The sequence below is a fragment of the Mesoplodon bidens genome (genome assembly GCF_964165515.1).
Source record: "Mesoplodon bidens genome assembly, chromosome: 5".
Classification (NCBI taxonomy): Eukaryota; Metazoa; Chordata; class Mammalia; order Artiodactyla; family Ziphiidae; genus Mesoplodon; species Mesoplodon bidens.
In genome coordinates, this window is record NC_138161.1 from 106,267,788 (window position 1) to 106,295,010 (window position 27,223).

At 35.3% G+C, this 27,223-nt stretch overlaps 1 pseudogene across 1 annotated transcript; it reads right to left on the bottom strand.

Annotated features, from left to right (window-relative positions):
* Positions 1-264: 264 nt before the first annotated feature.
* Positions 265-9,556, bottom strand: LOC308617961 (ZZ-type zinc finger-containing protein 3-like; annotated as a pseudogene). Its single transcript has 3 exons — positions 9,489-9,556; positions 1,943-2,128; positions 265-1,400 (listed from the first exon to the last, which is right to left on the bottom strand). The product of its transcript is annotated as a ZZ-type zinc finger-containing protein 3-like (transcript).
* Between the last annotated feature and the right edge of the window lie 17,667 nt (positions 9,557-27,223).

Consider the following 27,223-nt stretch of genomic DNA (forward strand, 5'->3'; position numbering starts at 1 on the left):
GATAGTACTCAATCAGAATGATCTCCAAGGTCCGTATGCCACATAATTTGCCAAACGACTAGAGAGAAGAGTCCCATGCTAGTCCTGGAGCTGTCAAAGTGGGATGTTACAGAAAATAAGGAAGTCTAGGTTAAATTCTGTGGTCTTGATGCAAGAGTCAGTGGGCTTCAGCAACATCTGTATAATCGCAGAGTTGAGTTGGTTGTGTGGGTGTCATCTTCCTTCTTTGGGGCTCCTTGTTCGTTGTCCAAATGCTTAGGGTGGTCAGCTGAAGAATCTATAAACAGGTTCTAGTTGGTGATCTTCCTTGTGAATATCTGTTTCATGGAGGCAATCTGAACAAGAATTACAGAAATCCAAAGACATTTCTGTAGGACAACCCTGGCAGTGCCACCGAACACCCTGGATAGGTTCTATGTCATAGTTATCACACTTGAAGCCCACATGTTGCACAAATCCACTTTCAGTTTGCATTTGCTGAAGTTTCTGTTTTTTAACTTTTTAAACTGTTCCTTATATTCAGGTAAATTCTTATGCATAATAGGAATACTTTCTTCATCTGATGCCCCCTCCATAGCAGTGTTCATGTGGTTAGGAAAATAGGATCAGTCATCATTTTCATCCATATACACTGGTGGTTCATGGGAAGTCATGAAAGTGGAAGGTTTAAAGAGATGCTTATTAAGGGGGCACTGCTTGTTGAAGACTTTTTGGAGTATATATATAGGTTTGGTGTTCTGCCTGGGACTGGAATGCCAGCTTTAGTTAGTTTTATGAAATAATTCTGCACTCAGCTGGCAACCTGTTTTGCTGTCCTATTGCCCAGTTCATCTGCTATCTTCTTCCAGTGTCGAGATTCTACTTCTTCAGGAGGGTATTTCAAGAGTAGTTGTTAAAGATTTTTCTGTTCTTCAACAGTCCACAATTGGTTAAATGTTTCAGGTTTGGTATCATCACACAGGCATCCTCTTATCATCTGAGGACGACTGTTTGAGCCTTCTGGACCATCACTCAAAGGCAACATAGAGTATGAAAGGGACTCTCTATCCTTCCTAGGACCTAAAGGACTTTTTGGCCTAGCAGGTAAACCTACTTTATCAAAAACTAGCTTAACTCTCCTAGTATGTCTTTTGTGATTTTTAAATTCTCTTTCAAAGTTCCCAAGGCTACTGGTATATTAGTCCCATACAATCTCGGGCAATTGAACAACTCTCTGTGGATGTGGAAGCCCTATATCAGCCTTCTTCTAGAGTTTTTCCACAAATCCAATGGGATTTTTTAGTGCTTCTCTCTGACATCTGCCTAAACTTTCAAGGTCCTGGACTGCTTGAGAACGTTGAGCCTCGAGTATAGCAATCGTCTGTAACAGTCTCTGATAACCATGACTCTCGAGTACTTTGCTGTTTTATATCAGTAGTTCTTCCATTATTATTTCCTTTCTGAATTTGAACAGGCTCTGGTCTCTTCTTTGGTGATCTTGATCGTACTTGAGAATGAGAAGAGATTTCTTCAGGATGAGCAATGCTACAATTCCTTAAATTTCTACCACCAAAAGATTCATCCAAGCCGTTTAACCCCATTGTTGATCTTGTAACACGAGTAGATCGGGAAGAAGCCATACTATGGCAAATCCCTATAATACGGTCATCATGATCCACTCACTGGGAAACCTGTACAACCAAAGATCTATCATTGTGGAAATATTATCTCTTTTCCTTATATCCTGAAGGAGTTGGAGCTATGATCTAGAATAGAGCTTAAGCATCATGGTTTCAGACTCTCAGCTTCAGCCATGGAGAATACTAGGACTTCCTAAATTCCTTTCTTTTTTAAAAGTGTTTCGTTTAGTATTTGATTCCCAAGCGTCTGCATTTATCTGTCATCACTGTTAATGTCCATGTTACACTGAGACTTCAGGTATTAATTATTTATATGGTTGTACTAGCAAAACTCGATATCTTCCAGACGGGGCCGAGCACCGCAGGCCACTCCGGGATTCGCCGCCACCGTGGCCGCTCTCCACCCTGCCACAGCACTGGCTCGGCTGGCCACCACCACAGGAAGCTGAACAGCGGCTCTGGGGTGCTTCCAGGTGGGTCCCCGCCTCCCATTCCTGCCAGAAGTCAATCTTAAATAATAACATAATGTTTGATTCCAATTATATGACATTCTAGAAAAGGCATAACTATGGAGACAGTAAAAAGATCAGTGGTTTCCAAGGTCTGGGGCATGATTTGAGGGAGTGGATAAATAAGTAGAGCACAGAGAATTTTTAGGGAAGTGAAAATGTGATGCACATAGTTATTTCACATTGTGTGCTGTCAAAGACATAGGTAGGACCTACCTATTCAAAATACAGCACATTATAGCTTTAAAGACTAATAACCTTGGATATGATTCTGAGTTTTCTTTAACTTTTTTCCTTTTCAGATGCTTGAGATCCCAATGTTAAAACATATTGAGCCATTATTAATGATCATCAGTCTATTATTATTCATATTATTTCTCAAGGTCACAGCTACCTGTGAGAGAAGAGGACTCAGGATTAATTCTGATGGGAAGAAAGGAAAAGTTTCAATCTGTATCACTGGTTACAGAGAATTGTCAAACAATAGCTAGATAAGTGGATTGATGGATTTCCTTTTCAACAAAAGGAAAGCAGAAGAGTTTTGTTTTATGTTAACTAATAAAGGAGATTCTATTATTCTGGGGGCAACATTTTAGTGGTTTTAGTATCTAATACTGAAACATTAATAGCATTAACATGTAAGTAGAAGTTACTATTTGTCTGCTTTATAAATTCTGAAGAAGACTTTAAAGAGTATAATAAATGATCATAATGTTGAATGTAAATTTAATGCATATACCAACTGCTTTTCAGAATGGTCATAAACTGTAAATTATTAAGGCCATACTCAATTTTCTTTGGATCTCTAAGTATTGCTTATGTTTAAATATCCTGCCTACTACAGTATGCCGTTTTGCAAGCTCCTCTTTAGCTCCCATTGCTATGTCAGGCACTGGGAATTCAAAAAGTAAGTCACAGTTCTGACAGCAAGGAGTTCTAGACTTTGTGGCTAGGATGAAAGGGGGATACCCAACATAGCCTGATTTGGTCCAAGGAGGACATCTTCAAGAAAGGGGAGACCTCAGCTCATACTCAAAGCATAAATAGAAGCTGGTCTTCAGCATAGGCTAATAAGTTGAAAGCTCCTTCAAGCAAATATTCGTTAAATATCTGACAACATTAACAGTCAACATGTTGAGTGGCTAAGAGCATAGACTGGACTCAGGTTGCCCAAGGTCAAATTCTGACTCAATATCTGTGTGACTTTGAGTAAGTTACTTAAACTCTATGGACTTCAGTTTCCTCATCTGTAAAATGGAGATCATAATACTAGTCCCTACCTTATAGATATTTTTGTGAGGATTACAAGAGTTAATACATGTAAAAACTTAGAAGAGTTCCTGCCACGTAGTAGGTGCTAGTCAAGGATGACTATTACTATTTATTTTCAGAAGCTGGCTAAGAACTCTCTGTGAGATGCTCACAGAAATATCCAGCCACTTCTCTTTTGCCCTAAACAATCCAGCTCTGTCCCCAACTTTTTATATTTCACACAGAAGATTATATTCCTTGCATTTGTCTGGACTCACTGTCCTTAGAAAGTAATTTAGAACTCTATTGCTTTGGGTCTTTGGCCTTTGGGAACCTCATCCTTATGGTGTCCTTGTGAAAAATATAATAAATTCAGTTTGGCCAACTTGGGTGTGAGTTGCTGAGAGACATCTGGTTAAAGAGCAAGTGCCTTGAATGTGTAGCACAAACTACCCCTGGAGACATGAATTAGCAGGACAAGTGTGTTAGTGGAAGCAGTGAGGGTGAATTATAAATTAGATCAACCAGAGATGGTGTATGGACTTCTTAGAAGAGAAGCACTCTGTTTAAATTGCTGGTATTGATATGAAAATGATAATGATAATACTTTTATTCAACATAGTATTGGAAGGCTTAGCCAGAGCAATCAGAGAAGAAAAAGAAATAAAAAGAATACAAATTGGAAAAGAAGAAGTAAAACTGTCACTGTTTGCAGATGACATGATATTATACATAGAAAATACTAAAGATGCTGCCAGAAAACTACTAGAGATAATCAATGAATTCGGTAAGGTTGCAGAATACAAAACTAATGCACAGAAATCCCTTGCATATCTATAAACTAACAATGAAAGATCAGAAAGAGAAATTAAGGAAACAATCCCATTTACCATAGCAACAAAAAGAATAAAATACCTAGGAATAAACCTACCTAAGGAGGCAAAAGACCTGTATTCAGAAAACTATGAAACACTGATGAAAGAGATCAAAGATAACATAAACAGATGGAGCGATATACCATGTTCTTGGATTGGAAGAATCAATATTGTGAAAATGACTATACTACCCAAAGTAATCTACAGGTTCAATGCAATCCCTAACAAATTACCAATGGCATTTTTCACAGAACTAGAACAAGAAATTTTACAATTTGTATGGAAACATAAAAGACCCCAAATAGCCAAAGGAATCTTAAGAAAGAAAAATGGAGCTGGAAGAATCAGACTCCCTAACTTCAGACTATACTACAAAGGTACAGTAATCAAGACAATATGATACTGGCGCAAAAAAAAAAAAAAAAAAAAACAGAAACATAGATCAATGGAATAGGATAGAAAGCCCAGAGATAAACCTGCATGTGATCACCTTATCTTTGACAAAGGAGGCAAGAATATACAATGGAGAAATGACAGCTTCTTCAATAAGTTGTTCTGGGAAAACTGGACAGCTGCATGTAAAAGAATGAAATTAGAACACTTCCTAACACCATACACAGAAATAAACTCAAAATGGATTAAAGACCTAAATGTAAGGCCAGACACTATAAAACTCTTAGAGGAAAATATAGGCAGAAAACTCTATGACATAAATCACAGCAAGATCCTTTTTGACCCTATCCTAGAGAAATGGAAATAAAAACAAAAATAAACAAATGGGACCTAATGAAACTTCAAAGCTTTTGCACAGCAAAGGAAGCCATAAACAAGACGAAAAGACAACCCTCAGAATGGGAGAAAATATTTACAAATGAAGAAACTGACAAAGGATTAATCTCCAAAATATACAAGCAGCTCATGCAGCTCAATATCACAAAAAGAAGCAACCCAATCCAAAAATGGGCAGAAGACCTAAATAGACATTTCTCCAAAGAAGACATACAGATGGCCAACAAATATATGAAAAGATGCTCAACATCACTAATCATTAGAGAATGCAAATCAAAACCACAATAAGGTATCACCTCACACCGGTCAGAATGGCCATCATCAAATAATCTACAAACAATAAATGCTGGAGTGGGTGTGGAGAAAAGGGAACCCTCTTGCACTGTTGGTGGGATGTAAATTGACACAGCCACTATGAAGAACAGTATGGAGGTTCCTTAAAAAATTAACTTAGAACTATCATATGAACCAGCAATCCCACTACTGGGCATATACCCTGAGAAAACCATAATTCAAAAAGACACAAATACCTCAATATTCATTGCCACACTATTTACAATAGCCAGGACATGGAAACAACCTAAACGTCCATCAACAGATGAATGGATGAAGAAGATGTGGCACATATATACAATGGAATATTACTCAGCCATAAGAAGGAATGAAACTGAGTTATTGTAGTGAGATGGATGGACCTAGAATCTCTCATACAGAATGAAGTAAGGCAGAAAGAGAAAAACAAATACCGTACGTTAACGCATATATATGGAATTTTAAAAAGCGGTACTGATGAACCTAGTGGCATGGCAAGAATAAAGACACAGACGTAGAGAATGGACTGGAGGGCACGGGGGTGAAGGGGGACCTGGGATGAAGTGAGAGAGTGGTATTGACATATATAGGTTATCAAATGTAAAATAGATGGCTATTGGGTAGCTGCTGCATAGCACAGGGAGATCAGCTCTGTGTTTTGTGACGACTTAGAAGGATGGGATAGGGAGGGTGGGAGGGAGACACAAGAGGGAGGAGATATAGAGGTATATATATATATATATACATATAGCTGATTCACTTTGTTGTACAGTAGAAACTAACACAACATTGTAAAGCATTTATACTCCAATAAAGATGTGAAAAAAAAAAAGAAACTTACCATAAACTCCTTGATAAGCAGCAAAACTTCCTTGGCAGAAATATATTTTACTAGGTCTCGACTGCCTATTAGAATTCAATAAATCCCACTTTCTTTTGCATTAATTCCACTTCTGATTTCCACAAGTTATACAATATCATATCTACCAAACAAAGCGTGACATTTTAAGTCTATGCAACACTCAGAACACATAACCTTTTCAGAGTTTCCTTTTCCCTTAGACAAGATTATCTCCTCCCATTAATTAGAAGCTGTTATTTGGATTAAAACAAACAAAAAGTGCATCTTCTTTACTTAAGAATCACGTATATATACCATAATATAATATTTTGCTTTTCTGGAGGGCTGACATTTTAAGAACTTACCCAGCACCAACTTATCATTGTCTTTTTAAAATCAATTTAATAATGTTGAAAACTCACAAATGGTCATAATAAATAGAGCATTAGAAATGAAGGGTATCTCACCAGAAAATGCTCCTCTCCTCAATAAGCAAGTTAATACTTTTTTCAACCAAGAAAAAACAATAATGATAATAATCATATTTTATTTTGAGATAAAAATGTATCATCTAGAAAACACTTACATTTGCCTTATTTAATATTTTTAGTAAATTAGGTGTGGTAAGTATTATTACTCTAATTTTAGCAAAAAAGATACAGCTGCTGGAAGAGTTAAGTGCCTAATGTTGCACAAAGAATAAGAGATACTGAGTGAGGACCTGAATGAACATCTGACACCTAGTCTTGTTTTCTTTCCACTATCCCATAAAGGCTCTAAAAAACTGAAAACGAGAGCCGCAAGCCTTTGAGATCACTTTGCCTGTCCCCTAGCAATCTGGTGAGGAGCCATACCTTAAATCCACCCTTGCTGTATTTACCATTTTGCTCAAATGATTTGTGGCAGGAACATAAAGAAGTGTTCTGTGTAAATAACTAATCAATAAAGCACTATGAATAATAAGCAAGAGACCTGGCAGTTTGTCACAAGTGCCATTGCAGTGAGTGGAAGATTGGAACAAACACACAAACACACACCCTGTGCCCAGTAATGTAGGTGAAGTCCTGTGATAGCAAACTGTAATATAAGCTTTCTGAGAATCATGATATGCCCAGTAGCTTCCCATTAGAAGCCTATTGAAGGCATGCCCTGGGATATGAATGAAGAAAAGTGTCAAAGACAGGATACAGTACCAGGAGCTGAAGGCTAACAGCCTCAGCTTCTTTCCATTTGAAGAACATCCTAACAGGAATGTCTTTGTTAACTATGTAAATCTGATCTTATGTCTGCAACCATTGTTACCACTGCCACAAAAGATCCTTCCATGCGCTTCAAAGTCTCTAAAAATCATGAGAAATCTATTATTCAGCTGTCACAGAGGAGTATATGTGATTTGTACTAGAAAACCACATTTTTCATTTCTAAATTTAGGGAGCATGAGAAAAACTAGAAGTAGTAGTATAGGCCTGATTATGTTGGTTTTTGAAATTCATAGTTTATTAAAATAAGTAAACAGATCAGATTTCATATTTCAGTTTTAAGTCTAGTCCATAGAAATAAGTATTCAGAGACAGGTAGCTTGGAAATGAAGCTACCGGTTAATTTTTATAAAAACCATAGGTTCATGACCATGAATTCCCTTATTTTTTTTATTGAAGTATAGTTGATTTACAATGCTGTGCTAGTTTCAGGTGTAGAGCAAAATGATTCAGTTATATATATACATATACATGTATATATATTATTTTTCAGCTTCTTTTCCCTAATAGGTTATTAAAAAATGTTGAGTATATTTCCCTGTACTATACAGTAGGTCCTTGCCATTTATTTTCTATATAGTAGTGTGTATCTGTTAATCCCATACTCGTAATTTATCCTTCCTCCCCTTTCCCCTTTGGTAACCATAAGTTTGTTCTCTATGTCTGTTAGTCTATTTTTGTTTTGTAAATAATTTCATTTGTATCATCTTTTTTGATTCTATATATAAACAATATCATATGGTATTTGTCTTTCTCTGTCTGACTTACCTCACTTAGTATGATAATCTCTAGGTCCACCCGTGTTGCTGCAAATGGCATTATTTCATTCTTTTTTATGGATGAGTAATATTCTACTGTATATATCTACCACATCTTCTTCATCCATTCCTCTGTTGATGGACATTTAGGTTGCTTCCATGTCTTGCCTATTGTAAATAGTGCTGCAGTTTCTAGGAATTCTAGCTGAACACAAGACTCAAGAGGTTAATATTAAAATAGCCATGCAATTATACTCTTAGATCCAGTAGATATTTGCCCTCACAAAATTCACTGGTTTCATAATGGCCTTATATGAGGTTGATTTTGTTTCATAATAATCCTGTGATGCAGAATTAATTGGCTTAATTAAATATATGGAGAAACAATGGTCTGTGACTTACCTAAATTTTGTGAAACCAAGAAGTGACAGAGACAGAATATGAACCAGCTCTCCCAAACCCAGGTCCAGTGGTTTATGTGATATAAAGAAGAAAAAAAATTGCAAAAATTCAATTATTAGCAACATGACCTTAAGAAAGTCACTGAATAATCTAGACTTGTTCCCTCAGAAAGAAAATGATACATTGGAAATGGTGCATCCTAAGTTCTCTGCAGCAGCTTGAAAGGTATTGTGACAAAGCTATATGGGAATGTGCTCTTTAGAGCACAACTTGCTAGAATTCACACATCAAATAGCACACATTTGGGCAATTCATTTCATCTCCCTGTGCATCAATTTTATACATGAAAATGGAGATAATAATAGTACTTACTTCATAGAGTTGTATGAAGGTTAAATGAGTTTGTTACACAAAACAAATAGAAGAGGACCTGGCATGTAGTAAGTACTCTACACATATTAGTCATGGTAATTATTAAACTGATAATTTTATAAAATAAAAATACATAAAAATAATGTCATTTACTTTTTTACTTATTTATGTGTACTGTAGAAATAATAGCCTACAAAAACATGATATTGAACTTCCTTCAGAATAGAGCATAGCTTATAAAATGTACCACACGTGGTACATATGCAATATTCTCATTTGAAAGAATGATCTGAGTGAGAACAAGCCAAGCTATTTGTAAAATGTCTATCATAGGATAAGGGTAATTCACCAAGTTTCTCCATAGTCTAAGTGAAATAGCCTATGAACATGTGCAGTTCTCTGTGGTCTGATTTTGTGCTCACAAAGCAAAATTCTGGTTATTGATTCTATTCCACATGTTCACTGGAACTTAGAAGATCACTTCTTGAACAATAGATGAACGTGTTTCCAGGCACTGGATTGTTTTCTCCTCGTCGTTCAAATAACTTGGCATCTAGTTTATCAGTCATTCTTCTAGAAGTCGGTTCAGTCTGATTCAGTCTTCCAGATTCTGGTTCCTTGTGTGTGAATTTTGGAACAGTAGAGCAGAAGACCACATTTGGGCTCTGGTCACCTCATTAAAAGCCCTCATTCTGCCTCGCCCATTCTGCAGGACACTGTCACTTAAAAGCCCAGGCCCACCCTAACATCCTTTAGATAAAATGCCATAGTTCATTTAGAGTAACCATTTTCCATTTACATTATCTAACAGTTTACACGCTTGTCATCATATTACTTGATTGAAGCATTTATGAAGAAATGTCATTTAAAAAGGAAGAATAAAAGCCAGGATCACATAAGCAGCAAAAGAAAAAAATAGATATATTCAGGTGCATCAGTATAAAAACATTTAGTGTATCAAAGGGCACTAACAACAGAGTGAAAATGCAACCCAAGAAATGGGAGAAAATATTTACAAATCATATATCTGATAAGAGTCCAATATCCAGAATATATTTTTTAAAACTCCTACAACTTAACAACAAGAAGAAAAATAAAACATCTAGTTTTTAAAAATGAGCAAAGAACTTGAAGAGACATTTTTCCAAAGAAGATTACAAATGGCCAACAAGCACATGAAAAAATGCTCAACATCACTAATCATTAGGGAATTATGAACCAAAACTACAGTGAAACACAACTTCACAGCCAATAAACAAGCAAAAACAGAAAATAAAAACTGTTGACCAAGATGTGGAGAAATTGGAATCCTCATACTTTACTGATGAGAATGTAAATATATACAACTACTGTGGAAAATGGTATGACAGTTTCTCAAAAAATTAAACATTGGATTTCTACATCATCCAGAGAGTCTACTTCTGGGTATACACTCCAAAGAATTGAAAACAAGGATTCCACAGATATTTGTGCACTCATTCATAGTAGCATTATTCACAATAGCTAAAACATGGAAGCAACACAATGGATAAATAAAATGTGGTATATACATACAAAGGAATATTATTCTGCCTTAAAAAAGGGAAATTCTGACACATGCTATAACATAGATAAACCTTACAGACATTATGCTAATCAAAATAACCAGTCACAAAAATGACAAATACTATATGATTACACTTATATGAGGTACCTAGAATAGTCAGCTTCCTAAAAACAATGTAGAATGGTGGTTGTCAAGGGCTGGGGGAGGAGGGAATATGGAGTTAGCATTTAATGGATATGGAGTTTCAGTTGGGGAAGATGACACAGTTCTGGAGATGAATGGTAGTGATGGTTGCATAACAATGTGAATATATTTAATGCCACAGAACTGTATACCTAAAATGGTTAATTTCATATTATATCTATTATAGCACAATTAAAAATATTTTTAAAATTTTAAAAGTCAGGATCAAAGAACTAAGGACAATTTACATGGCATACCACACCCCCGACTAAAAATAAATAAATAAAAAGCAAAGAGATAAGCTAATAATGGTTGATGCATGCATTGATGAGGCAATAAATAAATAAATAAATAAGCTACTAACCCTAACTGGAAACATATGACTTCTCCTCTAGTCTCTAAAGTATTTCTCTTGGCAATAGTTCTATTGCACTTTATATTCAACAAGGGATCAGAATGTACTAGTGATTCAACAAGAATTTAATAAGAAAGACTTTTGCATGTACCTGGGTCTGAGTTTTGAGCTGTAAAATCACTAAAATCAACTCTCTTAATACGTTCATCCTTCCAGAAAATATCTAGATATTATTATCCTGTATACGGTAGAGTTAACATGAATTGTTAATTAAATCTTCTTGCCTGCTGCCTGTTTTCTTTTGACAGTAGGTTCTCCAAAAAGTATGTGAAAATCCTTTATTCTGAGGGTGGACACCACATCTGACATAGTCACAGAATGCTAAGTTAAGAATTATTCTAGATCAATTTCCATTAGCACCTTTATAATGAAAGTTCCTAAAACAAAATCAGATGAAATTTAAAATTCATTTTGTGACCAGGGCTCTGAGTCATGGAATCTAATAAAACAAAAACATTCTGATATTTAGACCTGGGATCTAAATCTTACTCTCCGTCAAATGCTTTAGTCTATAAATCTAAGTGGTCAGCAATATTTCTAACAAAAAATAAATATATATATGCATGAATACACAGAAAGAAAAAATACATGTATATGATCCATTCATTTCTGTTCCTTTTCCCTTTAGGTTGTTTCAAGAAGCAACACAATTTTAGTTTATATTCTTTCCCATAGGAAAAAAATTACCTAGAATATCGCAAAAAGCTTATAAAAAGGTTTTCCTTCAGTTGTCTCTAGCTGACTTATCAAGCATATACTTCCCGATTATTTTCCTAAAGCACATCTTTGGTCATGTCACTTCCCCACCCAGAAACCGGCAAGAGTTCTTCACTGTTTGCCAAGTGAAGCCCAAAACCTCACTCAAACAGTCCATGCCTGTAACAGTCTGTAACTTCCTTCTCCAAGTGCCCTGCACTATTTTTCTTTATTCATCCTCCTCTCTAAATAAAACAGGCAACCTGCCATTCCTGAACAAACTTAAAATTTCCAATCCCTAGACCTTTTCATTCTGCCTGATTGCAATGCAATTCTATGTATCTAAATTCCACTCTTCCAAATCTAAATGTGTAAAGTAATCTTCTCTTTTTAGTTTTTAAGAACTACAGTTTCTTTTTACTCTTCAAGGGTCAAAATTTCCAGAGGAAAAAATTGAAAATGACTACATATTTTTTCATTAAACTTACTTCCAGAAAGAGAAACTTACATAGAATCATGTAGGACTTAGATTTCCAGCTTCCTAACTACCATTAGACCCAGCAATCCCACTACTGGGCATATACCGTGAGAAAACCATAATTCAAAAAGAGTCATGTACCACAATGTTCATTGCAGCTCTATTTACAACAGCCAGGATATGGAAGCAAATTAAGTGTCCATTGACAGATGAATGGATAAAGATGTGACACATATATACAATGGAATATTGCTCAGCCATAAAAAGAAATAAAATTGACTTATTTGTAGTGAAGTGGATGGACCTAGAGTCTGTCATACAGAGTGAAGTAAGTCAGAAAGAGAAAAAAAAACATATACTGTAAGCTAACACATATATTTGGAATCTAAAAAAAAAAATGGTTCTGAAGAACCTAGGGGCAGGACAGGAATAAAGTCACAGATGTAGAGAATGGACTTGAGGACATGGCGAGGGGGAAGGGTAAGCTGGGATGAAGTAAGATACACTATCAAATATGAAATAGATAGCTAGAGGGAAGCAGCTGCATGGCACAGTGAGATCAGCTCGGTGCTTTGCGACCACATAGAGGAGTGGGATAAGAAGGGTGGGAGGGAGATGAAAGAGGGAGGGTATATGGGGATATATGTATGCATATAGCTGATTCACTTTGTTATACAGCAGAAACTAACACAGCACTGTAAAGCAATTATACTCCAATAAAGATGTTAAAAAACTGTATACAAAATATTGTTATTTGTATATTCTACAAACATTTATTCAATACCTTCCATGTACTTCAAGTTATAGAAGGCAATGCCAAATTATTGGAAAAATACATTCTTTGGAGTAATGAGACATTAGAATACAAGGTAGAAAGCAACACATTGTAAAATGAGAGAGAAAGAAAAAGAAGAGAGATTGTGCGTGCTTGGGAGGATCCTAGAAAGCATCATGTTAAAACAAGATGTTTCCATTTGTCTTCAGCAAATGTCAACCACAATGGAAAAACATTAAGACAGCTAAGTATAAAATATTTCATCATGAATCTGTTTCCATGGTGTCAATTCTATATGTTTATATGGACTATTTTCTTGGTCTCATGAAAAAGATTTTAATAAAGCTATAAACACAAAAGTATTAAAAACCATATTTGCCACAAGATACCAAAGTTCTTAAATATTAGTGATTTGGAATATTACTGTGTATATTCCCATCCTGGATTAATTCTCTTTTTGAGATTTGGGGAATTATTTTAAGACTATCTGTCTTCAGAAACTATTGATGCTGTATGACTTCAGCAGCACAAATTAGGTCCATGAGTAGGAATGTAAGTGCTTACTTCAGGAGCTATGTTTTGACTTTCACAAAGTCAGAGGTGACTTTATGAGCCAATTACAGTTCATTTCAGGACTCCTCTTGCCTTTAGTGTATCTCTGAAGAGATATACTCCAGAAGATGTGCTTTCCTTCTTTAAATAAGTGTATGCATTCCTGTGATGAAGGGAGAAGCAACCAAGAAATCCTGCTCAATTAATACATGCTGGAACATTGCCATTAATGAAGGATAAATAAACCTCTATAGTTGTTCATTTGAAACGTCAAGAAAAGCAATGGATTTCTTTAAAATAACATTTATTTAGTTCCTATAAGGTGCCACAGTTTTAGGCATGGGGAACCTTGCAGTGAAAAAGGCAAATGGCCCATGGTCTCCATGCAAGACATTTTGCAGGTGTATGAGATGTGGGTTACAGGGAGAAGGGAGGCAAGAGATTGGAGAGGAGAGGAGGTAAAATACATGCAATTAACAAGTAAACAAATTTCAGAATGTAATTTCAAATAGTGGCAAGTGCTATGAAGATGATAACTTAGGGAGATCTGATAAACAGGGAGTTGGCAGAGACCTTAGGTTAGGTGGGCAAGGAAGGGAGCCATATATAAGAAGGTGATATTGGAACTGATACCTGAGTTATCAATTTACAAAACAACAAGCCAGGTAACAATCCAAGCACAAAAGCAGTAAGGGCAAAGGTCCTATGGTGGAACACAGCTTGGAAGTTTCCAGAAAAAAAAAAAAAAAAAGACTAGTATAACAGAAGCATGGTGGCTGAGGTGTAGGATGCTCCAAAATGAAATTGTAGGGTTTGGCAAGACCATGTAAGATGATGTAAGCATATAGAAGCAGTTTGGATTTTATTTTCTTAAAGCTCTGATTTGAAGCCATGGTAAGGATTTCTGTATACTTTTACATATACTAGTGAAAGGAAATTTTGATGTTTATATTTATTCAAAAAGCAATTATTGAGGAGCTCCTATGTGCTACAGTGTGGAATTGGAATAGAAAGTAGACAGGAGGACAGACAGTACTTACTCTCTAAGAATTTATAGAGTGATAGAAGAAAAGTGTTAAAAGTCCCAATATATTATATTACATTTATAAAGTATTTTGGGTAGTCTAAAAATGATATAACTTCATGTTGGTAAGATATTTTCATATAATATGGCATATATGTTGAGCCTTGAAATATAGGTATGAATTGAGTGTGTGGAAATGGGGATATGGGTAGGTTCTGGAAAATGGATTAAGACAAAAGGAAAGATACGGGACCTTTTATGGAATGCAGGGCACAGCATTTAACCAAGTGTTGCTGATAATAGCCATATATGTGAGGCAATGAAGGGAAATTAATTAATTCTCTCATTTATTCAGTGACTATTTATTGAGCAAGTATGATGTAGGAGGTGTCATACTAGTTGCTAGAGAACAGTAGTGAATGAGATAAAGTCCTTGTTCTTATGGAGCACTCCAGTAGGGGGAGACAGACAATAAACAAATAATATAGAGTTAATATAGAGTACACGAAGATAGTAAATGCTATGGAGAAAAATAAAGCAGAGAGTAAGGGAAAGCAGTTTGTAGGTACTTAAGCTTTTACAAAATTGATTGAGAAAGCCTTCTCTAATAAGTGACATTATAGCAGAGACCTGAAGGACATGGGAGATTGACTCATACAATCATCTGGGGAAGAGAATCAAAGCAGAAGAAGCAATACGTGGAAATGCCCTGAAGTGGGAACACGCTTAGAATGTTCAAGAAAAAAGTATAGAGACAGGTGTAACTGCAATATTGGGGATGAGCTGGAGAGTGATAGGAAATGAGTTTGCAGAAGTGCTTTGGGAACAAGGGGATTTCAACATGAAGCACCTAGGTGATAGCAAGTTGGGAAGCCATTGGAGTGCAGTGAACAAAATGGTGGAATGTTCTGACTTTCATTGTCAAGAGATGCTCTGACTAGTGTGGTGAGAAGGCCCAAAGAGGATGGAACAGAAGCTATGGACATTATCCAGGTGAGAGGTGTTTGTTACACGGATCTGGACTTTTATGGAGGAAGTGATGAGAATGGTCAAATCCTGGAAATACTTTGAACTGATAAAATTTGACAATCGGTCAAATATTGATAAAAGAGGAGTTAGATTGACACCAAATTTTTAGCCCAAGTAACTGGAAGAATAGAGTTGACATTCACTCAGATGAGAAAAGCCTCAGAAGAACAGGGATTTGTTAGGCAATCTACATGTCAGTTGTAGACATAGTTTGAGATGCCTATTTGTAACTAAGCAGAGATTTTGATAGGCAGTTGAATGTATGGGTCTAGAGTTCAGGGCAAAAGCCTGGGCTAGAAATAAAAATGTGGGAGTCTTCAGGAGATACATGGTCTTTAACACCTTGTGACTGGATTATATAAACCATGGAATAAATCTAACTGAGAAAAGAAGAAGTCTTGTCATTGAGTCCTGAGGTACTACAGATTTAGAGGCCAGGGAGAGGAGGAAGAATCAGCAAAGAAAGGAGTGCTAATGAAGAAAGAAATAATAGGGGAGTCAAAAGGAATGAGTGCAGCAATAACTTAATGAAGCAAAAAGAGAGTAATCAACAGTGACAAATATGTTTAAGTAATTTGAGAACTGAAAAGTGACCTTTGGATTTGGTATTGGGGAAGTAATTAGTGACTTGACAAGAGCTGTTAGAGTAGACTGGTAATAAATAAAACCTCACCAAAGTAGGATTAAGAGAGAAAAGATAAAGAAGAAATAGTGAAAGTTACCTCCTCTGAGAAGTTTTGTTGTAAAATGTGCCAAAGAAATTGAACAGTAGCTAGAGGAAGAGATACAGTCAAGAAAAGTTTTGCCTCCTGCATTGTTGGTGGGAATGTAAACTGATACAGCCACTATGGAGAACAGTATGGAGGTTCCTTAAAAAACTAAAAATAGAACTACCATATGACCCAGCAATCACACTACTGGGCATATACCCTGAGAAAACCATAATTCAAGAAGAGTCATGTACCACAATGTTCATTGCAGCACAATTTACAATAGCCAGGATATGGAAGCAACCTTAATGTCCATCAACAGATGAATGGATAAAGAAGATATGGCACATATATACAATGGAATATTACTCAGCCATAAAGAGAAACGAAATTGAGTTATTTATAGTGAGGTAGATGGACCTAGAATCTGTCACACAGAGTAAAGTAAGTCAGAAAGAGAAAAACAAATACCACATGCTACCACATATATATGGAATCTAACAAAAAAAATGGTTCTGAAGAACCTAGGGGCAGGACGGGAATAAAGATGCAGACGTAGAGAATGGACTTGAGGACACGGGGTGAGAGGGGAAAGCTGCAGCAAAGTGAGAGTAGCATCGACTATATACACTACCAAATGTAAAATAGTTGGCTGGTGAGAAGCAGCAGCATGGCACCAGGAGATCGGCTCGGGGCTTTGCGATTACCTAGAGGGGTGGGATAGGGAGGATGGGAGGGAGGCTCAAGAGGGAGGGGATAGGGGGACATGTGTATGCATATGGCTGATTTGCCTTGTTGTGCAACAGAAACTAACAAAGTATTGTGAGGCAATTATATTCCAATAAAGATTGATTTAAAAAAAGTTTGCCTGAGATGAGACATAAGTTAGTCTAAATTGAATGCGCTGGAATGGTCCAGTTGAGAGAGAAAAAATTATGAGAGAAAACAGAAAAGGAGAACTACATAAGTAATGTATTTGAGTGGTCAAGGAAGTTGCTTTCTAGCGCACCAATGATTTATCCATACTAATAGGAGGGAAAGCAGAGTATATTGGTACTAATATTTACAGGTGAGTAGATGGGGTAGCAGAAGTTTGTAGACCTTTTTTTTTTTTTTTTTTTTTTTGTGGTACGCAGGCTTCTCACTGCTGTGGCCTCTCCCATTGTGGAGCACAGGCTCTGGACACGCAGGCTCAGCGGACATGGCTCAAGGGCCCAGCCTCTCTGCAGCATGTGGGATCTTCCCAGACCCGGGCATGAACCCGTGTCCCCTGCATCAACAGGCGGACTCTCAACCACTGCGCCACGAGGGAAGCCCATGTAGACTTTTTTTTTTTTTTTATAATTGCTTTCTTCTGCTCAGTGAAATAGAAGGCAATTTTATGAGCTGAACGTGAGGCCAGAAGGAGGTGGTTAGAGAAGAGTGGTTAGAGAAGAGAGAAGATTTAGAGGAGTCTTCTAAAGAAGTACATTTCCCTAAATGGACTATAGGTCAGGATAAAATGTCTGTTTGAGATTAGCAGGCATGCATTTAAAAGTGATATAATTAAGCAGAGCGTGTAGGTTTTACTCATTATGATTGCAGAGTCAGTGATGATTTTGATCAACTTTAATTTTGTAAAATTAGTATGATGTGAGGGGCAATATGATGCGTGGATGGATTCTAAGATATATGAAGATATAAGGGGTATAAGTACAGTGAAAAGGTGATAAGATCTAAAAGGCATAATCCCTGGAATATTGGAGTTTAGATACAAGGTAGACTGATTTAGAGCTGGTGGGTTTGAAGATGTTACAGTTATTCGCATTTGATAAAGTCTAGTTGTTTTCACTAAAGTGAATAGTCAAAGACGGACAAAAAATAGATTATTTACAAAGCAGTAAAGAAATCAGGATAAAATGATTAATTGCCATTATAAGGAATAAGGACCACAGACTTAATCTTAGAGTATGTAAGATGCTCTGAAATTCTTAAGAAGAAAAGTGACATGATCATTACTTTGAAACAGGTAATCAGAAAGAAGCATGGAAGGGGAATATATGTAGGCAGAGACTGAAAGCAGGAGAAAAAATTAGCAGTCTGATGGCACCATGAATAGCAAAAAGATGAAGGAAAAAACTGAGGAGAAGTCGGGTTGTGTTCTGCTCTTAGTGTAGAGAAACATATGGACTGGATGCATTGTCTCAAGAATTTGGCATTCAAACCAGGTAGATAGGCGTGTAAATAAATAATTTTGACCAGATGTGATAAATACTATGTCATAGGTATGCACAAAATGTTATGTAGATGCCAAAAAGAAATTGAACAATTCTGATGATTCTGCTATGAACAAAATTGAGGGATAAGGAAAAACTTAATTGAAGACATAAATTGTTAGTTGAAAGCTGAGTGGTAATTTTCCATGTAGAGTAGGTAGAACTGGGTGTGCTAAGTAGAGAGAAGAGGAAGCTTAATATCTAAGGAGTGTAAAGAATATGACGTGTCAAGTATATAGTGCTGTTTTGGATTAGTTGGAGCATGGATGCTAGAGGAGACATCATGGCAAATAAGGATAGACTTAGAAGTTGAAGCCAGTTGTGAGTGACTTTGGATTTGGTCTTTTTTCCTGCAGGTAATGAGGATTCACTAAAAGTTTTAATTGTGTACTCTCAGAGGTTGTGTGTGTGTGTGTGTGTGTATGGTGAAAATGTGCACATGTGTCTGTTTAAGACAGCAAATGATGTTCCTTTTTTTGCATAAGTCTGAACTTATTTGGTCACACTTTGATCTCCCATGAAATGAGTGACAACCTAAACTTGGATTGTGGTTACAATTAAAGAGTGTAAAATTAGCCTTCCTTTCTAGTAATCCAATTGGAAACATTGGCCTCATCACTATTACACTTTAACAAATGAAACTGATAAACAGTTATGTGATAGGAGCAGAACCAGAGCCTGGTCAATATCATCTGGGGTTTAGATTCTCTTTGAATCCAGTTCCACGTCTGTAAAGTGGCAGATGGGAGATGGACATATTTGATAACTCTAAGTTTTGTTCCACATCTAAAAGTGTGATTACTCCATGCTAAGAAGAAAAAAGGCAAACTATACCTAAAATTTCACTATGAATATCCACATATCAAAGAAAATAAAAATGAAAGTAGCCATCTTCTTTTTCCAAATCAAGAATAAAATGTAAAATACAGTTGTCCAAAATAGAAGTTGGTTAATATACTATTAGGCCAACATTGAATAAGTACACAATTATATTGAATGCTTGTACATCTATATTGATTTTCAAGGATAGTGTGGAATGTTTCTGTCTAGTCTGGTTAGCATAATTTTGTTGATGTTCAGTTCTTACTGAATTTATTTCATTTGAATTCAGAGAAATAAACTAAAACTTTAAAACAAAGCCAGCAATTTTTTCCTGTGTTTATATGTTTATGTAAATTTTGTGACAAAATTTTGTGACAAAACCACAGCTTTCAGTGGCTGCATGAGGTTTAAGTGGTTTCATCTCAAACTGGAACCAGATGTGAGGACTGGTGAAGTGACCAAATGTCATATTGCAAAACCAAAACAAAACCACCGTTCACTGTCTTCATCTCTGTTAAACACCAAAATGATGTGTTTCAAGGACCAGCAAAGGTCTGAATGAATTTTGTCTTCACTGGGAATTAGGACTTAATCCAAAACCAGCAAAGAATAAAATCATCAAGGGATTTGGGTGAAATATTTGAACCATATATTTCAGAGGAAACTGCTAATTGTTGACCAAACCCATGGAGCCTGGTAATTAATCATATGGAGGTATTTTCTCTGTTCTATTGTACAAAAACCATATTCATATCCATTTTAATATTCTGCTTCTTTTATATCCCCAAGTGAGACTACTTTCCTCTTTTGTTTTTCCTCTTCAGTCTCATTGCTCATCACTAATGGTCCAGCTCAAATTCATTTATGAAATAACATTTGCCATGAAGACTCCATTCTTTCACTAGAAATCATTGAATCCCCTTACCTTATAAATGTGAATCTATGTCTCAGAGATATTTATTACATTATTATATATAAATATTTGATTATATAAAGATATTTTACACATATAAAGGTTTGGTAAAGTCATACAGTTTATTGGAGGTTTATAATTCCTCTAAATTTCTACAGCTTTAATTATCTATAACACAAAATATATTTACCATAACTAGAGAAGGATACCGCCCAGTTTATGAACATTCAATTTGTGAACAATATAATCTCACGTTGAACATTGGGGGAGCTACCTATTAAAAATTCTAAGATGTGAGAAATAGCCACTGAATGCTACAATCTGTTGTCTACACTGATGCTTTCTTCGTAGTTCCAGAAATATGGGGGGAGCAGCACTCTTTTTAATGTCTTTAAGGGGTTTCAAAGTCTGAAACTAGCACTTTAATTTTACAGGTCCTCTACTATTGCACCATAAGGTATTTTTATTCCTGTAGTATTCAAACGCCCTGAGTTTTCTAATTCCTTCTCATCAATTATTCAACTAGTGAAGAGTAGCAAGATAAATTTTACTGTTCACTTGACATGAGCAAAGTTTTCAAAATAGGTAATGTCAATCACTTGGAATCAAGTAGTGACCTAGGAGAGAAAATAACACAGTAACCTAAAATTGTCATATATATATATATATATATATATATATATATATATATATATATATATATGTAACCTCACATATCATATAAACTAAAACTCAGAAAAGTAAAAAAAAAAAAATTGTATAAGATCACCCCATTATCTCTTAAAGCTCCTCTCTACAGGGATGATAAATTCCTGTTAAGGTTGTAATTGGTAATCTTCTGAAAAGAGAGACAAAATATTTGTTTCCTCCTCTGAAAAATGTAAAGGACTTACAGCACATAGCATGAAATTAGGACACCTAAAGAGCACCCAAATATCTGTAGATAAGTAAGCCTTTTTACATCCTGGATCTATGGTGTGATATATTCAGGATGTTGTTGAGGTCTCAAACACTCTCTAAGCCAAACTTATAAAGAGCTCCCAAGTGAGCGTTTGATTTCCTGACTTCCCCTAAGGGTAATTGCCTCCAATACATAATCCTTCAATAAACTGGCTACTTTAAGTAAACACCAAAGTTGGCAATGGTCAAGGATATAGTGATTTAAGGTAATAATAATACCGGCATATGAGGCCTTAAGGAGCAGGGATTAATATTCCAGTAAATTCGTTTCTCATCTCTTCTGCAATTCCATTCTCTGAATTTATAATTTTAGTAGATGCCATTATCATCACTTATTGACTATTATTCAAAAAACATAGAATCGGACCTGCATTCTATCCTTTCATCCATTTATGCTTCACATAGTAAACATATATTGATCACCTAATATATGTCAGGTACCATGCTAGGCTCTGAGAATATAAAAGTGAAAAGAGTGACTTTCTTTGAGGGGTTTGTATGACAGCAATTCCAGAAAAGAGAGAAGACTGAAGCAGTGAATTACAAGGTGCATTTATTTATTAACTTATATGTAAGAGAAGCAGCAAAAAAAAAAAAAAAATAGTAAGACCTTACTTCCACAAGGCAAACATTTGGTTGCAGAGATCAAATGCCTCCTGAATAAAGACTTTATTAGTTTACTTATATAAAATAGTTATATAAATATGAATATATAAAGTATATTCATAAATTAGTTTATTTATATAAAATTCCAAATCCCAAGCCTAGCAGGTGAAAACACAAATGAAAATACATAAATTTTCATCCTTTCATATCTCCAAAGAAAAGAGGGGTACAATTTGTTCTTTACAATATTGATTCTTTATGAAATTATAAATGGGCAAATGAAACACCGTTCCTTTAAACTTTATTATAATATATTTAAAAATCTAGCAAAATAGATGCTTAAAATATATAAACTTTGCTCATTTATAAATATATATCTATATATACTTAAATATCTAACATATACTTAAACATACAAATATAAATGAGTAATGTTTATAGCAAAAAAAAAGGCTGTAAAACTGAAAATCCAATACCACAGAGGGAACAAGAAAGTATACTTAAATATATATTCTGACCCAGAGGAACTAATATGTCTTATGTTATGTAAACTCTTCTAAAGTATTCATTGTAGATAGAAAACTGCTCAATCATTATAAGACACTAGATACCAAAACCACCAACATACGCATGCACATGCGTGCATGTGCACACACATGCACACAAACACTCTAAACAAAGTCCCATTTTTATACTTACATTCCAAATCTCCTAAATAATGTAATTTTAAAAATCTGACATGTAGTGAACTAAATGTGCAATATATTTTGTAAAAATAAAAAATTTCCCAAGACTACATCTTCTTCCCCTCACTTGATGTTTCTGTATTTTGTTAGAATTTGTTAAAAATAGATTAGAATTTGCCTGACATATGTTATATTTCAACTTCATTTTCAACTTTTTTTAAAAGTTATAAGTTTCTCTTCAGAAGAGTGTTTAACTGATAATTTTTGTTAGTTTTTTATTAACTCGTTAGCTTGACTTTACCCAATTCAAAAGTGTCTATCTTTGGAAGGGGATAATTAATCCTTTTATATTTATTGTAATCCTTATCTGTTGACCTATTTCTCTCACCTGTTTTTTCTGTAAGTATATGGAAATTTGGAAAAGGGATTGTGTTTTTTTGTTTCTTCCTTTCATATATTTTGTTGAAATTTATAGAACTTTTTCTTCAACATGTGTACCTCTGGTGATATATTTACATCATTGTGATATATTTATATATCTAGCCTGGGGCCTCCTTATTTTAGTGTGAAAGCAAATAGTTTTTATGAGGTGTTAAGTGCTGAGCCCCTCACTGATGGCAGAAAATAAGCCGGAAGATCTCTTTTGTCTGTAAGGACTTAAATGAGAGGGTGAACCTACAGGAGTTTGGGGAAAGAACATGGATAAATAGGACCAGATCCCAAATTTGGATATCTGAGTCCCATCCAAAGAGCAACTCAGAGATTAGCCACGGACATGCAAGCACCAGGACAAAGGGCTGAAGGAAATAACAGGACAGCATACAATTGCCCAGGTCCATGCAACTATTGGGCAATAACTCCAGCCTAAGAATGTCTCATCAAATGCAAGATAAAATTATAGTTGCAACTCTGATTATTCAACTTAGTGTTTGACCTTGGATACATCCCTTTATACTTTTAAACATCATAAATTAAAGTGGTAATGATTTTATAATTAACTAGAACCTCTTCAAAACTCAAATTCTTGACAAAACTTCTTTTCTCAGACTCTGCTGCTTTTGTTTATCACTTAGGACAATATGAATTGTAAATTCCTTTAGAAAAGAGGCCACTTTTAGTCTATTCTAGGTTTGTTTCACCTGGTTATCATTTTATCCCATATTTGAGAAGCCAGAAAAGTACCTGGTACAGTACTCGCTCTTTCCTGTTCCCCTCAGGTGACTTTGAAATGATGGCACCAGACACAAATTATGGGTCTTCCATAAACTTTCAAACAATTAAGCTGTAATTTTAGAAATAGCAGAGAAGTTACCCTATTCTTGTTCTTCAATTAGCTAGAATATTGGGGGCTGGAAATCATTTTGGAACAATCCCTCACGCCTAATTAGTCTTGCTTGTCAGTTTATATGATAGGTCTCTGGGTGCCAGAAGACCATGTCAACCCTGGATTTTATGAGGAAGTCCCTTTAACTGACCGTGAAAAAAAAGGGGTTAATAACAATCATGTGCATGCAATGGTCCACTGAGCTGACTGACTTGCGAGCATGGCACTTTCGAATGACAACTCAACTTATAAAAAAACTTGTACTCTTAGGTCTGTATAATAATTTATAGATACAGGTTAGAATCCTATGGAGTGCTTTGGAAATTTATTTAGGTAGACTTTATTCCAGGAAAATCTCATCATGTAAGTTTGATAATTAAAACAGTGTGCTAAATGTTCCAGGCAATTGCCTGTTAACTTGAAATCTTGTACACTCAATGTAAAAATTATGGCCACTGAATTTTCAAGAAAAAAAAAATGAAAAAGTTTTTTTTAAATTTTCTTCTTGGGCCTCCCTGGTGGTGCAGTGGTTGAGAGTCCACCTGCCGATGCAGGGGATATGGGTTCGTGCCCCGGTCTGGGAGGATCCCATATGCTGTGGAGAGGCTGGGCCTGTGAGCCATGGCCACTGAGCCTGCGCATCCAGAGCCTGTGCTCCGCAATGGGAGAGGCCACAACAGTGAGAGGCCCACGTACCGCAAAAAGAAAAAAAAATTTTTCTTCTTGTAATTCCACAGTATATTTATACTCTAAACTCATGGAATTAATAAGAAGAGTGGATTCAGATACCATCTGACCCACTCTCTCTTTTTTATATTAGAAAACGGAGCCTTAGAGGGGAGAAGTGGCTAATTTGGTTTTACAGATAATTACTGCAGATCTACAAATAGAACACAGCTTTCCTACACCCAGTGTTCTTTCAAGGCACTCCAGATCATACTAAGTTAATTGTACATAAATGTGGTTATGTCCAAGAATGCAAAGTTTCAACCTCTAGTTCTGATATATTAACTACTAAAATGAGACAAATTCTTTTGTCACTCAAATCGTGTAAATTAAATAAATAAAGTTTTGAAAGAAAACAATTTCCAACATATATAATCATTAATAGTCTCACTGATTAAGAAAAAAACAACCAATTTATCTTTGAATTCTAATAAAAATCAGATTTTTAAAATAATGAATTTTAAGTATGAAAGGAAAATAACCAAAAAAAAAAAAAAAAAGAGGAAACAGGTAGCCTTCTAGGGATGTTTATTCAAATGTAAACAAGCACCCTTTTAACATACCATATCTATGGAGCTGGAACTAGAAATGATAGAGAAAAAAACTTGGAAGAAAATGGCTTCCTCACTGTGTCTTCCAGTTTACTGGATTATACTCTGTTGCATTATGGTTTAAAATGCCATGCTGAGCAATGTATAGGGCCAATAATTTTTTGACATTTTATAGTTAAATAAATTTTAGGTTTATTCAATCATTCAATCATAAATCATGCAGCTTGATTTGGATTCAAACTTATTCAAAGTCAAATCAGTTCCTTCTATAACAAGGGCGTGCAGTGGGGAGGAAGCAACAGTGATAAATACCACAGAGGATGTTACATTATACGAATTATAGTATAAACCTATATTTTATTTGCTCTTATTCAATGAAATGAAAATAATTGCCAACCTGAAATGGTAAATACTTATAAATGTAATCTTTTTTTCTACCTTTTTTTTTTTTGGACTTTTGTTTTAAAGATAAAGAGACTGAAAAAGTTGTTTTTAACCTAAAACACAAAGTTTTATGGAAACATTCAGAGGAAATTGTGACTGTTTAAGAAAATGTTGCTTCAGGGTAGTGACACCACAGGGAAGGGATTTCTTAAAACAATCCCTTAAAGATGGTTGAGGTTTCTGACCCTTGGCTCTGTGGACTTAGATTGAGGTGTAAATTTTGTAGACCAAATTTTTTGCAATAGATAATATTAAAGGGAAAAAGAAAAAAAGAAAATATATCCAGAGTGTTTCAAATTCCTTTATTTTCATTCATTTTGAACTTTTCTACTAACTGAAGGTCATTCATACTCAGAATTATATAGCTTCATCTGATTTATCAAACTTTCTCTTTTATAGAGGGAACTATATCTAAATGTTAAAATATTTGTATATTATTAATTTATGGAGGTCAGAAAACAATTTTAAGGTAATACTGCTTTTTCCTTTGTTCTCTGAATCTTTCCTGCAGCCTGTGCAACTCATGTAAAACCTGAAACATTACTGTTGCTGAAATAAGTGTTTTGGGGTTTTTATTTGAATGAATGAATGAACTCATATATATTCAAGTTTAATCTTGGAGAAAATATTTGATGAAAGTATCACTAATAGTATTTTTATTTTTATCACCTCTAAGTAACATGTAAAAAATCTTTACCAGGGTCAGAATGGATAACAACACAACAACCAGTGTTCATTGCAAATTTATTCTGCATCAAATTCTTTGTTAAAATCCTTTCATAGATTATATTATTTAATCATCAAAACGACCTTAGTAAGTGGGTACTATTAAATATATCCATAATGAAACTGAGAGAGCTTAAGTAACTTGACAAATATTACAGAGTTCTCAAGGAGTATAGCTAGATAGCACCAAATATGGAATTTAAACTTAAATAGTATAATTCCAGTGCCCTAGGCTAGACATTATCAGACTATTTTTTAGGTTGGAGGAATCAATCTATTTAGGAATGGTGAAGGTGGACATGGCAGCCTAAAGTAAATGCCCTTTATGTAAAATTTTGAGCTCTCTTACATAGGTTTAAAAGGTATATAAAGCATATACCAAGCTGTATTCCAATGATGATTTAAAGAGAATTAAAAAGCAATAAGCAATGTCTAGTTAAAACAATTCTTTTTTCGGCTTGACTTTATCAATTTATAATTCGTGAACTTATGATCCACAGTGTTCTGTCTGACATTTTGCTTTCCTTTCTTGCCCTTGTAGTCTCTTCTCCAAACATCAACAGAATGATCTTTTTAAAACATAAATCAAATCATCCCCTTTCCAGATTTAAATCCTCTAGTGGCTTCAGTCACGTTTAGAATAAATCCCACTCTTTACTAGGCTCTGCAAGGCCTTATATGAGCTAGCCTTTGCCTATCTGTAATAATCTCCATCCATTTCCTCCTTAGTCACTTTACCTTCCAAACACTAGAATCATTGCTCTTCCTAAAATATGCCCAACTCCTGCTCTCCATGAAAAGCTCTTCGACCTCAG